Below are 13874 nucleotides of genomic sequence, written 5' to 3' on the forward strand. Positions count from 1 at the left end.
AAAATATCATGAAATTCCTTTCTTTCTTATTTAAGTTCTATAATCCCGGTAAAATTTCAACAGCAATAGGCCTAATTTTCACAAGAAAACGATAAAGTGAAGGATTCGGGCAGTTCAGTAATAAAGTGAGGCCCTTCTCTCGCCCCATGTAACGGAATCCGGAATCCGGAATCCAGAGAAATTTTCATGTTGGAATCCGGAATCCAGGACATTTTTTATGTTGGAATCCGGAATCCAGTGAGCTGGAATCCGGAATCCACTCAAGTTTTGGAATCCGGAGTATACTTGTGTCAGAATCCACTTGTGTCGAATTGTTTTGGTAGATTCTTCTATTTTTCTACCCAGTCACCTTTTAGCGGTCTACCTCTGACTCTTCTACACTTGCGACACTCGAAACACGTGTTCGAACTTGTCCACGCACGACACACCTCTCCCGGGGGGGATATTTTCCCCATGACGTCAGCTTCAAAGCACATGCGACAAAAAAGATGCTCGAAGATTCGCTCGTTGACGCTTTCGAGTGCTTGCATCGGAAGTTTTTTTGAAGTGTATCAAGTCGAAGCAAGTGGTTTTTAACTTCACTCCGGTTATGGGAAAGCACAAATCAAAGGAAGACAGGTAAGTTTACAGAAGTTTAACTTTAAGATATTTCGAGATATTGTTTATATGATTGATTGAGGCTGTAATAAGAAATACGTGTCGGATAAGTGAAGACAAAAAGAATCCAAAAAGAAAACCCGTCCTCAAATCAAAATTAAAGTGACTTCTCGATCGATCTCGAGTCTGATTCTTGAGAGTATTTCTTAGAACAAAGCAAAAAGTAGTTGAAGCCGAAATTAGAAGCAAAATGAAACTTCAGAAGCTTGAATGACTTGTTGATACTTGAATTTCTCGACATTTCTGCAGAAGAAACTTTGTTAACTTTAGAAAAACTCGAGGGAACAGTTTTCTGTAGTTTTGGGGCTCCATTTTTCATTTTGATCCGTTGATATAAGACTTTAAATCAGAAAAGTGAATCGTCGAAAAGGCAGATTAATTAAAAACTATTTCATTTTTATGGGCTTTTCGTTTTATTGTTTTTCTCGATGTTTTCTTTCTTAAGAGTCCAAAAACTCAAAACGCTAAGCGATCTAAGGTCTTTGACATACTCAGAAAAACGATGGTCGGTAAAACTCAAGTAAAACTGATGGTTAAAGAGCAAGTATCTACAGTGCTTTGTTTGAATTACTAGTAGAATAAAACACCATTTTGACTCTTTACAAGTAAACGTTTCGACGCAAAGAAATAATTGAACGTAAACTGTTAATTCTAGCTCAGAGTTTAGTTAGAGCAGTTAGCTATGATAGCTAACTTTCGATAACTTAATAATCACGAATAATCTAAATTTAATAATTCGACGCAACATTGTCTACAATCACCCTTTTTATAGTCTTAGAAAAACCAGAAGCCTCCAATTCGGAAAAACAACCGTGAAATTGGCAATTGGTACTGTTCCTTCGGTCGTGCGGATATTCGGTTGTGTATGTTCACTTTGCCTTGTGCCCTCGGGACATCTTGTCTGGTTATTAAGTTAGTCATTCAATGTCCTACGTGGTTCCGGCTTTGCGTTCATTCTTCTTTCCGTTTGTCTGTCTATTCCGTGCTTTCGTATTGATTCCGCCTTCTCCGCCAGTTCTGCTGGTGGCACAGCTTACTCAAAATCCTATCATGGGCTCATACATAAAATTTAACCAATAGAATTTACCAATTAAAAGCTGTATTAAAACATTACGAAGAAGCAGGGGCGGATCCAGGGGGGGGGGGGGGGTGGATTGGGTGGCTAGCCAACCCCGTCTTCAGGGTCGTTTAAGGTTAAAATATAAAAGGGATCCAAAGTATCTCGATCCAAAGTATCACAAATGACTCGACGAACGCTTTTACTCGAATGATGAAGAATGGAGCTGGGACACACATACACTAAAACAATGGACTGAGGCACATCATGACAACTTCTCACATATTTGAGCTTTATTTGCGCAAAGGAACTTTTGGAACCAATGCGACCATTCGCTGCTGCTCTACAAGGCCACCTATAGTTGAAAGTATACTGGAAATGAAATCAAAAGTCGTCGTTTGAACGCTTGTACGAAAAGGTCTTTTAACTCTTTCAGAACTAGTGGGGGCTACAGAACAACGTCCGTGTATTTGCAGTAGACAGCGGAATTGGGATAACACTCCCAACAGATTCAGTGGTACAGTACTGGAAGCCAACAGTGGCATTACCTTTACTGGACATAATTTTCCGCGAACTGAAATCTCGTTTCAGCAAACAAAAGTAGGCCCATTACGAACTCTGTGCTCTCATTCCTACTGTGATCGTCACGAAGTCCAAAGAAGCCTTGGATGAAATTGGTAAATTATTGCAACAGAAGTGAGATCACGTACTCTGGTAACTTCCGCCAACCTTTAAAAGGGACCTATTTCGCTGGACCAATTACTGGAAGCGTCAAGCAGTGTCAGACGAAGTTTCAATAACCTGCCTTATAGAGACACGTGCTAATAACATGTTCTTTCTTTTAATATCCGAGAACTTTTAACGATCCCGGCTTGCGATGCTACAGATGGGAAGCACGGAGGCTGAAAGATCACTTCACGCATGGCTAAGGAACGCACTAATAACAGAAAGAGTTGCTTGTTTGTGATTACAGCCTACTATACGTTAAATATAATCTTACTCTACAAATAAAATCACGATATAGTGCTATTTTATTGCTGTATTGATTATCATCGTAATTTCCGATATCGTTCTGTCGCGTCAGCCACCCCCTCTTCAAAAATCCTGGATCCGCCCTTGAAGAAGTTCCTTCATGTTTTAATACCCGTGGCTGTCTTGCTACAGAGAAAGACTTCTTCTTTCTCCGATCTGACACAAAAATCTTTGGTAGCGACAATTATACAAGTCTCATGCACGGGATGGAAGAGGTAACGCGCCCTCCTTATGCCTAGTTTTGTGAGTTTTGACTAGGGACATAAGCGGAAGCGAAAGCATACGACTTTAAGTCACTGAAAGCAGGCCCGAAATACACACATAAGCATGATGCTTTGAACAGCCACCTTTTAATAAATGCATGTGACAGCTTGTGCGAAAGAGACCAAGAAGGATTGTTATATTATTAGATGTAATAGTCCTTTCTGGTTATGCTTTCTGGTTAGCATAAGAGGAACATAATCATAATAGGAAGCATAACAAAAAGGGAAATTTTGGATTTTTATAAGCTTTTATACTTCTGCTTATATGCTCGCTTTGACAATGACATAGCGATGTTATGCATATACTTGTGCATATTTCGCTAGTGAAACGAACCAAGCTTTAATATAATAAGCAACCATTCGCAACCATGCTTAATGAAAGACTCAAAAGCAAAACCCTTTCAAAAAGCGCCGCTCATCATGATCTTTACTGTGACGCTCAAGTCGACGATGAGTAGAACTTTTTAAATTTAGTTAACGCACTTCCTAAGAATCAAATGACAAAAGCTTTCTCATTTTTGTGACGTGCATTAATTTCTCAGGGAAATCATTTTCCTAATAAACTAAGGGAACGAACGTTTAGATTTATAGCTTGTGCATCATTTGAACTTTCCATTGATGCCACTGATTTATGCAGAAAGTTACGTAATATATTGTAACTAAGTTTGAACATTAGCCGTCAATATTTGTTGTTCGGTATTTGTTGATCACTGATGTAAACGGTATAGGAATTGCCAGTAAATACTACATGTGACGTTGTTCGATATTTTTTGATCATGTAAATAGTATATAGGAATTGCCAGAATACTACATGTGACGTTGTTCGATATTTGTTGATCATGTAAATGGTATATAAGAATTGCCAGAATGACGTTTTCGAAATGTTTTGTTCTATGAGAGGGTATCTGTGTTTTTTCCCAACGGAATCATGACTTATTGTTCCACTACAATATGGGATAAAGGTATGTGTTTTGTTTAAATTATTACACTAGTACCAGAGCTGAAAATACGAGTAGAACCAAGGACGCCGTAATCTGGATTCCAAATTATTGGAATCCGGAATCCAGAGGCTTGGAATCCGGAATCCAGTGAATCCAGAGGGTCGGGATCCGGAATCCAGAGGGATGGAATCCGGAATCCAATACCTCTGTGGATTCCGTTACATAGGGCGACTTCTCTCTTACCTAGATCTTCTTACTCTTTGGTAACTGGTAAAGTCCGTTTTCATGTGTCAACCAATCTCGTACTCAGAGTCCTCAGGCTCTTTGGCCAGCGGTTGGTCGCCAGGAGAGACTTTGGAGAATAAAAAAATAATAATAATTTTTTTGATTGGCTACTCTGTATAAGCTCGTAACGGCTATTGTTTTATCGCAGTAATCCTCCGGTACCCGGCCAGAGTCTCTCCTACCGACCAACCGCTGGCCAAAAAGCATGTGGACTCTACATACGAGATTGATGTGTCAGGAATGTGACACAGCATAACTGCGCACGCTCAACATTTGTGGCAAAAAGGTTTGTTCACGTATTGCCCAAGATGGATTTTCAAATCACTTTTATCGCTATAAATGTCGGTAATATTTCACCTTCCGTATCCAGACAAAAAAAAATCAATTACAGTATAACGGCCCTGTATTAAGCGGCTACCCTGTATTAAGCGGCCAGTTTTTAAAGTCCCGATTGTTTGCTCATACAAACGCTGTATTTGTTACCTGTATTAGGAGGCCACCTCTATTTAGCGGCCGCGGCCACCCTGTAGCAGTTCCATGTTTGTCTTTCTTTGTTATTTTTACCTGTATTAAGCGGCCACCCTTGAATGGAAACTAAGCCATATGCGGTATTTTATTGTGTTTAAAATGCGATCCAGCATCACTATAAAAAAAATAACATGTACAACGCTACTGTAAGCTGATACTCGGCCGTTTAATATAGTTAACGCTTTTCATATGTCCGCAATGTGCTGAAGTACAGTACCATATCACGAACGCTAAAAAAAGTTAGTTTGAATATGCTTCAGTCTTTAGCAAGAAATTCCTCTCTAATTAACTTGCTCTTCAGCCATGTGACATTGAACGTTGAGCGTAACAACTATGAAATGACGGAATGAGATATTTTGTTGTGAACTGTAAGTCATAGTAATAGAGCACTGTATACCGTAGGAGAGCAGAGGAAAATTTATTGTATAGTACTTTTACACAATGTTACGTATATTATATACCGTTAAGTCACAATTTGGCACTGAACTTTGTTTAAAGTATTGATCTCTTGAAAGAGTGTTTATTGTCCTATTGTTTCCTTGCATGAAGTATTTTTGTATGATACGCCATTAAAATTGACATTAGACCACGCCCAGTGAGTATTTTCAGTGATCCTGTATTAAGCGGCCAATTACTCAAGTCCCGAGGGTGGCCGTTATATACAGGTTCGACTGTATTTCAAGTTTCTGGGAAAGAACAAAGACGCCGCTAATATAAGTTTTGTAGGTTGACAATTGTAGCCAAAGTGTGCGCGTTGTATCACGCGGGTGTTAGTTGTACGGGTCACATTGCCAAGCAAACGATTTTCACAAAACTTTGAGCAGAGAGACTATTAAACACTATTAAAACAATGTATGTTTATGAAAACTTGTCGCAGTTTAATCAACGTAAAGTTTAAACCGATAAAAGAAACCACTTTCAAAAAAAATGACAGAGGTGTCAAGATAAAATTTTCTACGAGCACGCAAACCAAAGATCTGAAAAGTTGTGTGCTCGTGCCATTTCCATTGGCCAATCAGATTGAAGAACGTGACTGATATTACCAGATGTTTTCACCGAAAATAAAACCTCTGGGTACCTTATTGGTACTAATTTTCGCGTCGCTTTAATTTCGCGATTTAAAAAAGACTCGCAAACTTAAGCGACGCGAAAAAAAATTCCCGCGAACTTAATGTCGCGAAATTTAATACCCTCCTATATTTCTTGTAAAACGGATCTCCCTCCAGAAGACCCATTCACTGACATCGAGCTCTCCCTAGAAATTGATTAGAGGCCCAAGAACTTTATGCCAATCGTAGACATAGCTCTAGTCCACTTCACGGCTACAATGTAAATATGTATTATACAATTGCAAAGAACGTTAAGCATAAGGATAATGTCTTTGACTATGCCTATAGTACACGATGCGGTTTCTGTAGTTTGGTTTTGTTACGAGTTGATGATTTACAGCAATAAGAAGTGTAAAATAATAACAAAATTCTCGAAATAATTTTTTTTTCATTTCCGCGAAAAATAATTCCCTAAGAAAGTAATTTCACCCAAATCGCGAAAATAAAGACCCGTGAAATATGCCGACCTTTTGTTCGCGAAATTAAGTGCCCGCGAAAATTAGAACCAATAAGGTGCGAGATCGGCGACGCCCATTTGCTCTCGCTGTGAAAACTCTTGCGTTCAAGCGAAAACGAGCGAGCACCTAAGACTCAATACTTATGAATTAGTTTAATTAAAGACAAACTAAGGAAACTATCCGGTGAATTCGAATCACTAAAAAATAATTTCGTACAACAAAGTCGAGAGTGTTTTATTTTAAAAGGAGTTTTAAGTGTGTTTATGTTTTAAGTACGAGAGGTTTTGAAGTGAATGTTTTCAGCTGACAAAAAGCTATTGCCACACGCTCTTACACTGCTTAGGTTAAATTATATGAAAATATATATGGTTGTTACAGCAACAGGAGTTGAACCTATTTACTAAGCTACAAGGGACTCGTGGGAGCTAGGCCATTAAACTGGGTACTATCTATTTCTACTCTTTTTCAGTTCACAACAAAACCTCTTTCCACTCTCCGTCTCAAATGTCACCTTAGGGTAAAAAGCTTTACCCACTCTTTGGAGAACTCTGATCACTACCGTGTAGTATGAAAATTTTGCGGGTTTTAATTTTTGCGGAGTTTGCGGATTGACCTCGATCCGCAAAAATTAGTTCCCGCCCCCCCCAAAAAAAACACAAAATAAAACGCCGCAAATTTTAACTCCCTTCAGTCAAATTAAATACTCCGCTCCACTGGGACGAAATACATTGAACTTAAACAAAAACATTAAGATGATTTTCCATTGGAAAAAGCAACCACGTGCACGGAGCTTAGATACACTCGGTAGTCTGTATCTTGTCTGTATTATTAAACCCTATAATGAACAGTGTTTTGTTGTGCATATGCATGGCGGGGGTAGGCTTTTTGTTTTGTTTTGTTGTTGTTCAGTCTCTTTTCGCAGTAAGGTATTACAGTGTAATATGTAAGTAGAGTGAAAAAAAGAATTTAAAAAAAGTAGAGTGAACTGTGACTCAACACACCGTACAAAAAAAGTTGAAAATATTAACGTTTATTCTACTTAATGTCTGCTGCTTGAACAGAGAATCGCAAAAATTTGTTTCCAGCCGAAATTTCAGTCATCTCGAACCACAAAAACTTGTTCTCGCAAACCACAAAAAATCGCCAATCCGCAAAATAAAACTCCCGCAAAATTTTCGTGCTACACGGTAGCTAAGCTTATGAAATGATGAATATTTACCTCCAGACGTCATGCACTGTTTTGCCATCACCACCACATGGAACACTGTGATGACGAAGACTAGGAACATTGTTTTTTCAAAAGCCACCTTGATTCTAATGAATAAAAAAAAAACCCAAGGGATCAGTTATACATTTGTTACTGTAGACTACGAGCAAGTGCTAATTTTTCTTAAGGACTATAAAGCGGGTGAACCTTGCGAGCAAGGGAAGCAATTTTCGCGTTCACTCGTGAGGTTCGCCAGCTTTACTCCCCGGCTAAGAAAATACAGTAAGGAACGGCTCATAGTCTAGTTACTGACTCGTATTGTGTAATTTGGCAGGGGTGAAAGATCGATATAAACGACTCCAATGTGAACTGTTTTCTCCTTTTTTGCCATAAATACAAGTAGTCTTAGTTGCACGTATCGATGCGTTATCTTAGTGAGAAAACTATGTTGACAGGCTACCGAAAGAAAAAAAAAGAGAGAAAAGAAAAGCTAGAAAGGAAATTTAAAGAAAAAGAACGAAAATAACACAGAAACAAGGCAAAAATCAATTTTCTACTCTGTAGAACATACCTCAAATTTGTATATATAAACGTTGTATTCTGATCAGATGTACGTCCTTTTTCAACTGGGTGTGTGTAGCGCACGGTAGGTATATATGTTAAAAGATAAGCCCCGTTAGTGCCTAGGTAAGTGCCTAGGTAAATTATTAATGTTCAAACTACAGTGTAAGTGCCTCGGTAATTTAAACTGTCTAGGTAAGTGCCCAGGTAAATCATTAATATTCAAACTGCAATGTAAGTGCCTAAGTAATCCAAAGTGTCTAGGTAAGTGCCTAGGCAAATCATTAATCCTCAGATCCAATTGTTTCCTTGTTGTTTAGCGGGCTGACCTCTGTTGCGAGCTGTTAGATTGTCTCCATGGGTAGGCTGGTTGTCAAATACTGTACCAGTCTTTGTCCAACCACCGATGCCATTTTCGAAGTCAAACGTGCACAATGTTACAAGAAGAAAGCTGGGGTTAAAGGGAAATATTCAATGATATCGTGCTAAGCCATATCATCCCTATCCCTTTATCCCTAGTAGGGACCATAATCAAATTTCGATGGCAGGGAAATCGATAAGCTGAATGGAATAGCTCTCTTACTGTGTCTAGTATGACATGAAGATTATAACAAGTATTGATATTTGTCAATAGGCTGTAAAGGTCGGTAATGATATTTTATTTGGGCGTACGTAGATGAAACAGCTTTACTTCTTTAGTGTACTTTACAATGTACTTAAAGTCTTTTTGTAAGGCTTATTGCAACAATAAAATATAACCTACCAATGGTAAAAATCTCGTAGAGGACGATTCCATATGATCACCTGTGAAGTAGAAATGCATATAAGTAAGAAAATCTACCTCCAATAAGGATCGATTTCGATATCATTTTACAAGGAAAATTTGCGATAAAAACGTTACGACGTTTCGATGACTTAACTAATTTCATCATTGTTAAGTACGGAGAAAAGAACATAAGTGGTATAAGTATACAGAAATTGAGTGAGAAAATATTCATGCACACTCTATCCGCGCGAAAATCTTTATTTGATTGCCAATTTAATTTACATGAAATTTTCCCATTCCATTTCTGTATTTATAAAACGAAACGTCGTGTAATGTTTTTATCGCTAGTTTTTCTTCTAAAATCTACCTTTCCGTTCTTATTTAATACTTATAAAATCATCTGCATGATATCACGGTTGTTGCGCACACTGTACAACTTACTGTGTTTCTTTGTTTTGACTTTGGATAAAATTTTTAGAACTGTGGTTTCAGCAGTCTTTGTCTTTGTTACATTTTATTATTCTTAACAAGGTAATTTTGTTAGCAATGAGCTCAATATAAATTCTTTAAGTCTTTTACTCAGTTTTGCTTTTGTAGTCTTACTCTTCCATAAATCTGTGAGTAAGTAAGCTGTGACAATGCAATCCGGTGATCCGCGATAGTACGACCTATAAAGTTTTGAGGACCCCAATTCCAGGAGCTGATGTTTAACGTCATAAATAGTTAAGCATCTGCCATTTTAAATACGTTGCATGAACTGTATCTCCTCAAGCAAAATAATTCAAGGAAAAGCTCGCTTACAAAGCGTTCGACAGTTTGAGGGCTAAAGTCCTATGAAAATATGTACTCACCATTTGTTTGTTTGTTTGTTTGTTGTCCAAGTCTTCCTTCCATTTCGGTACATTTTCAAGGACGGAGTTCGTCTTCACACGTCTTCACTTGTCGGCAAGTTCGTTGGTTTGAAGCGAAATCTCGACGATGTAATGAATATGCATTAGTTGCTGGAACCAATAAACAACTGCTAAAAACAGCAAAGTGATTCCTGTATTTAAAGGTGATGAACCCGATTTATTCACTAATTACAGACCAATCTCACTACTTCCTAATTTTTCGAAATTCTTCGAAAAGGTCATGCACAATCGACTGGTAGAATTCGCAAATAGCCATGATATTTTTTACCAACTCCAGTTTGGTTTTCGTAAAAACCATTCCACTGCGCTGTCGCTAACTTACCTTGTTAATAAAATTGCAACGTCCATTGACCAAAATGAAATCACGGCGGGTGTTTTTCTTGACCTTTCTAAAGCGTTTGACACGCTAGACCACCAAATCTTATTTGACAAACTTGAACATTATGGTGTCTGTGGACTAGCATTGCAATGGATTAAAAGTTATTTCTCCAACCGTATCCAATTCGTCCAGATTAACGATACCCGTTCCTCCGCACAGATAATTAGGTGCGGTGTTCCACAGGGTTCCATATTAGGCCCTTTATTTTTCATATTATATATCAATGATCTTCCCAAAACAACCAGACTGGCAGAATGCCTGCTCTTTGCAGATGATACTAGTATCTTTTACTCCAATTCAGACCCCGATCATGTTGCCTCTGTAATGAATAGTGAACTGACTAAGATTAGCTTATGGATGAAATCAAACAAGCTTTCTGTTAACATAAAGAAAACCAATTATGCTATATTTAAACCCAAACAAAAATCTGTCCACATGAGCTCCCAAATTTCACTTGACAGTATACCCCTCAAGCAAGTAACAGAAGTTAAGTTCTTAGGTATTTATATTGATGAAGGTCTCACCTGGAAATCGCATATCAGTTATATTTGCAAGAAAATCTCTAAGTCCGTTGGTATAATGTACAGTTTTCGTTTCCTTTTGTCATCAAACACTAAAAAATCTTTGTATTATACCTTAATTTATCCCTATTTAACTTATTGTACTACAGTTTGGTCTTCTACTTATGTAACAAACTTATGTAACAAAATTCTAATCACCTTGCACCTTCTGCACCTTTATTTGCACAAGGTTTAAGGTTAAGGTTTTTATTATCGGCACTATTTCAATGGCTTACAACAAAAGGAAATTACAATATATAAGAAAAGTAATATCAAGATAGCATTAAATTACATAAATGTGAAAAGTAAAACGTGCGCAGTGACCAAAGGAGCTTAGGCTTTCGAGTTGGTCACTGCCACGTGCAACTAACTGGCGTATAACGTGCAACTAAATAGCAAAAAAATTAAAGAATAATAAAAGCACAATTGAATATCCTAGATATTTTTAAAGTAAATTCCCTTTATGTTGCAAAATTTATGTTTTCCTATCACCAACGTTTGCTGCCTTCGCCCTTTTTAAATTTATGTCCGACTGGTGGTCAAATTCATAATTATGATACTAGAACCTCAGCTCATTTTCGACCTCACACCTGCCGAACTAATATCAAGCAATTTACTATACTCTATAGAGGGCCAAAAATATGGAATGCTTTGCCATTATCAATTACGTCTTCCCCTAGTATATCCACCTTCAAAAGAAAGCTTCTTGATTTCCTCAGTTAATTGCATGAAACGTCCGACTCTGTTATGTCTTTATAGTCTTACCACTGTATGTTAAAAAATCTAAATACAATGTCTTTACTGGTCTTACAGTCCTAACATATCTCCGAGGAGACCTCTCAGTATAAGCCCGGGGGTTTCTTGAGGTCTCCTCGCCACTTCTTCTTTTACTATTATTATTTACTCTAAACTTATGTACGATACTAATCTATTATTCATTGTAACTTTCTATGTTTGTATGTCGTAGTGAATAAATAAATAAATAAATAAATAAATAAATAAATAAATAAATAAATAACTAAATAAATAATTGAATAAATAAATAAATGAATGAATAAATAAATAAATAAATAAATAAATTGTGCATGCGCGCATTCACGAGTTAAAACGGGCAGCTTGACTAACCCTATTTTGAATTGTGCTTGAATATAGTCTCTTTTTTTGCTTGAAAATAGTCTTTTTCTACTTCGAAAAGAATTGTAAATAGGTTTTTTAAAAGAGCTATTAAAATAGCTCTTTAATTCTACTTTTAACTTGTAAATAACAATTTGCTTGGAATATTTCAGTTATTATTATTATTATTATTATTATTAATATTATTATTATTATCATCATCATCATCATTATCATCATCGTCATTATGACTATTATTATCATTATCATCATGATTATCATTATTATTATTATTATTATTATTATTATTATTATTATTATTATTGTTATTGTTGTTATTATTGTTACGTAGTATTGATGTTAGAAGATAATAGTAAACCTGGGGCCGGTTCTTCAAAAGCCGATTAACACTAATCCCCTATTGAAAGTTGATCGAGGTTTTCAATTTGCTCATCAAAAATGTCTTTAAAAGCTAATTTTAAGCTGATTGCTAAAAAACTGAAGGACTAAAGTTTTTTCGCAAAATATTCATTAATTAGTAATTAAACTCAATCAAAGTTCAGTTTAACCCAGGATCAACTGGCCTCTGAGCCACAGTACATTGTTTGTTTGTCCTAGATGGTTTAACCGGGGAGTCAGCTCAGATATAAGAAGTTCACTTTACACACACTCAGTTGTTCAAATGGTTGTGTTTTATTTCAAAGTTCACTCTACAGTTCAGCTTACAGAATTCTCTACCGGGTGAAGGACTTCTCGCGTTGCTTTTATGTTGGCCGGAATATTATTGACAACCTACTGCCAAACACTCGTCAACTACTAATATAGGCTTACGTAAGAATCCCTATGATTGGTTGGTGTTTGAATTTGTAATAGGCACCTTCCCTTTATTTGATGAGGAATTCAAAATGTACCTTTCTTTCAAAGTTTTCGTAACGTTCTTCGAAATGTCCAACCAAAATAAAGCAACGGCAGAAATTTAAAAATTACAATGAACATTTGTATCGATGAAAATTACACATTGACAATCGTAAGTTTGTTAAATAGTAAGTTGAAGTCTCAAGCAGTGTCCAGCGTACATATTCAGCAGTCAGTGCTATTTGAACCCGGCTTTTCAAAAGTGAGAAGCCACTCAATTATTTCGGTAGTTTTTCAGCCAGCCGGAAAATCTGCGCTAATTTAACGTCACAAACGATTAACCTCAAATTTTCTCAACGATGCACAAAATACAGATCCCACCACTGAAACTCTTTCCAGCAGAAACATCATCCACATAAATTCAAACTTGTTTAAAAATTTGTGAATATCAACCCCTGATTTTAGAATTTGGATATAAGGAATCTTAAAACCAACCTGTGTGTCGGCGAGTCCACTAAAATCAAATAATTTCAGTTTGTATGAGTTTAGTGGTTTGTTATTTTTTTACAACCGATTTCTAAAACCCGATAAAGTGATGTAAAATTCCGCAAAACGCAAAATAGCTGGCAAACGCAAACACAAACGCAAACCCACAGTTTGTACAAGTGCCACGGAAATCGTCTTTTCTCGCAGATTAAACAGAAAACATCGCAAACTAAAATTCTTCCACAAAAGTCGTTTATGGATGTGAACTGTTTCTGCCGCTGAGTTAACTACAGTTTTTCTTCCATCGTATAACAAGGTGAAAATGTTTCGCGTGATGCGAGAAATAGATTTCAATTCGTTTTTATTAAAAGGGAGGTTACTCCATTACTGCATGCTCCCCCCTAGATCCTACTATCCACGCAAACTACGCTCCCTCATCACGCGTCGTTTTCCCGTACATATTAGTACCATATGAAGTAATATTATCTGAAACTACGAATTTTCTTTTAGGTTCCAAACTTGTTGGACACGTCATAGAAACGCTGATTACTAAGACCGAATTAAACTGTGGATTACGATGCCTGAGAAATGGCCTTTGCCACTCTTTCAACCGCCAGTCTGATCGTGCCCATGGCAACATGATAACACAAACAAGTCCAGATAACTTGAGACGCAATTCAGGGATAACTTATTTCGGCACATTAAG

The sequence above is a fragment of the Pavona decussata genome, unplaced genomic scaffold, assembly GCF_977016875.1.
Source record: "Pavona decussata unplaced genomic scaffold, jaPavDecu1.1 SCAFFOLD_416, whole genome shotgun sequence".
Lineage (NCBI taxonomy): Eukaryota > Metazoa > Cnidaria > Anthozoa > Scleractinia > Agariciidae > Pavona > Pavona decussata.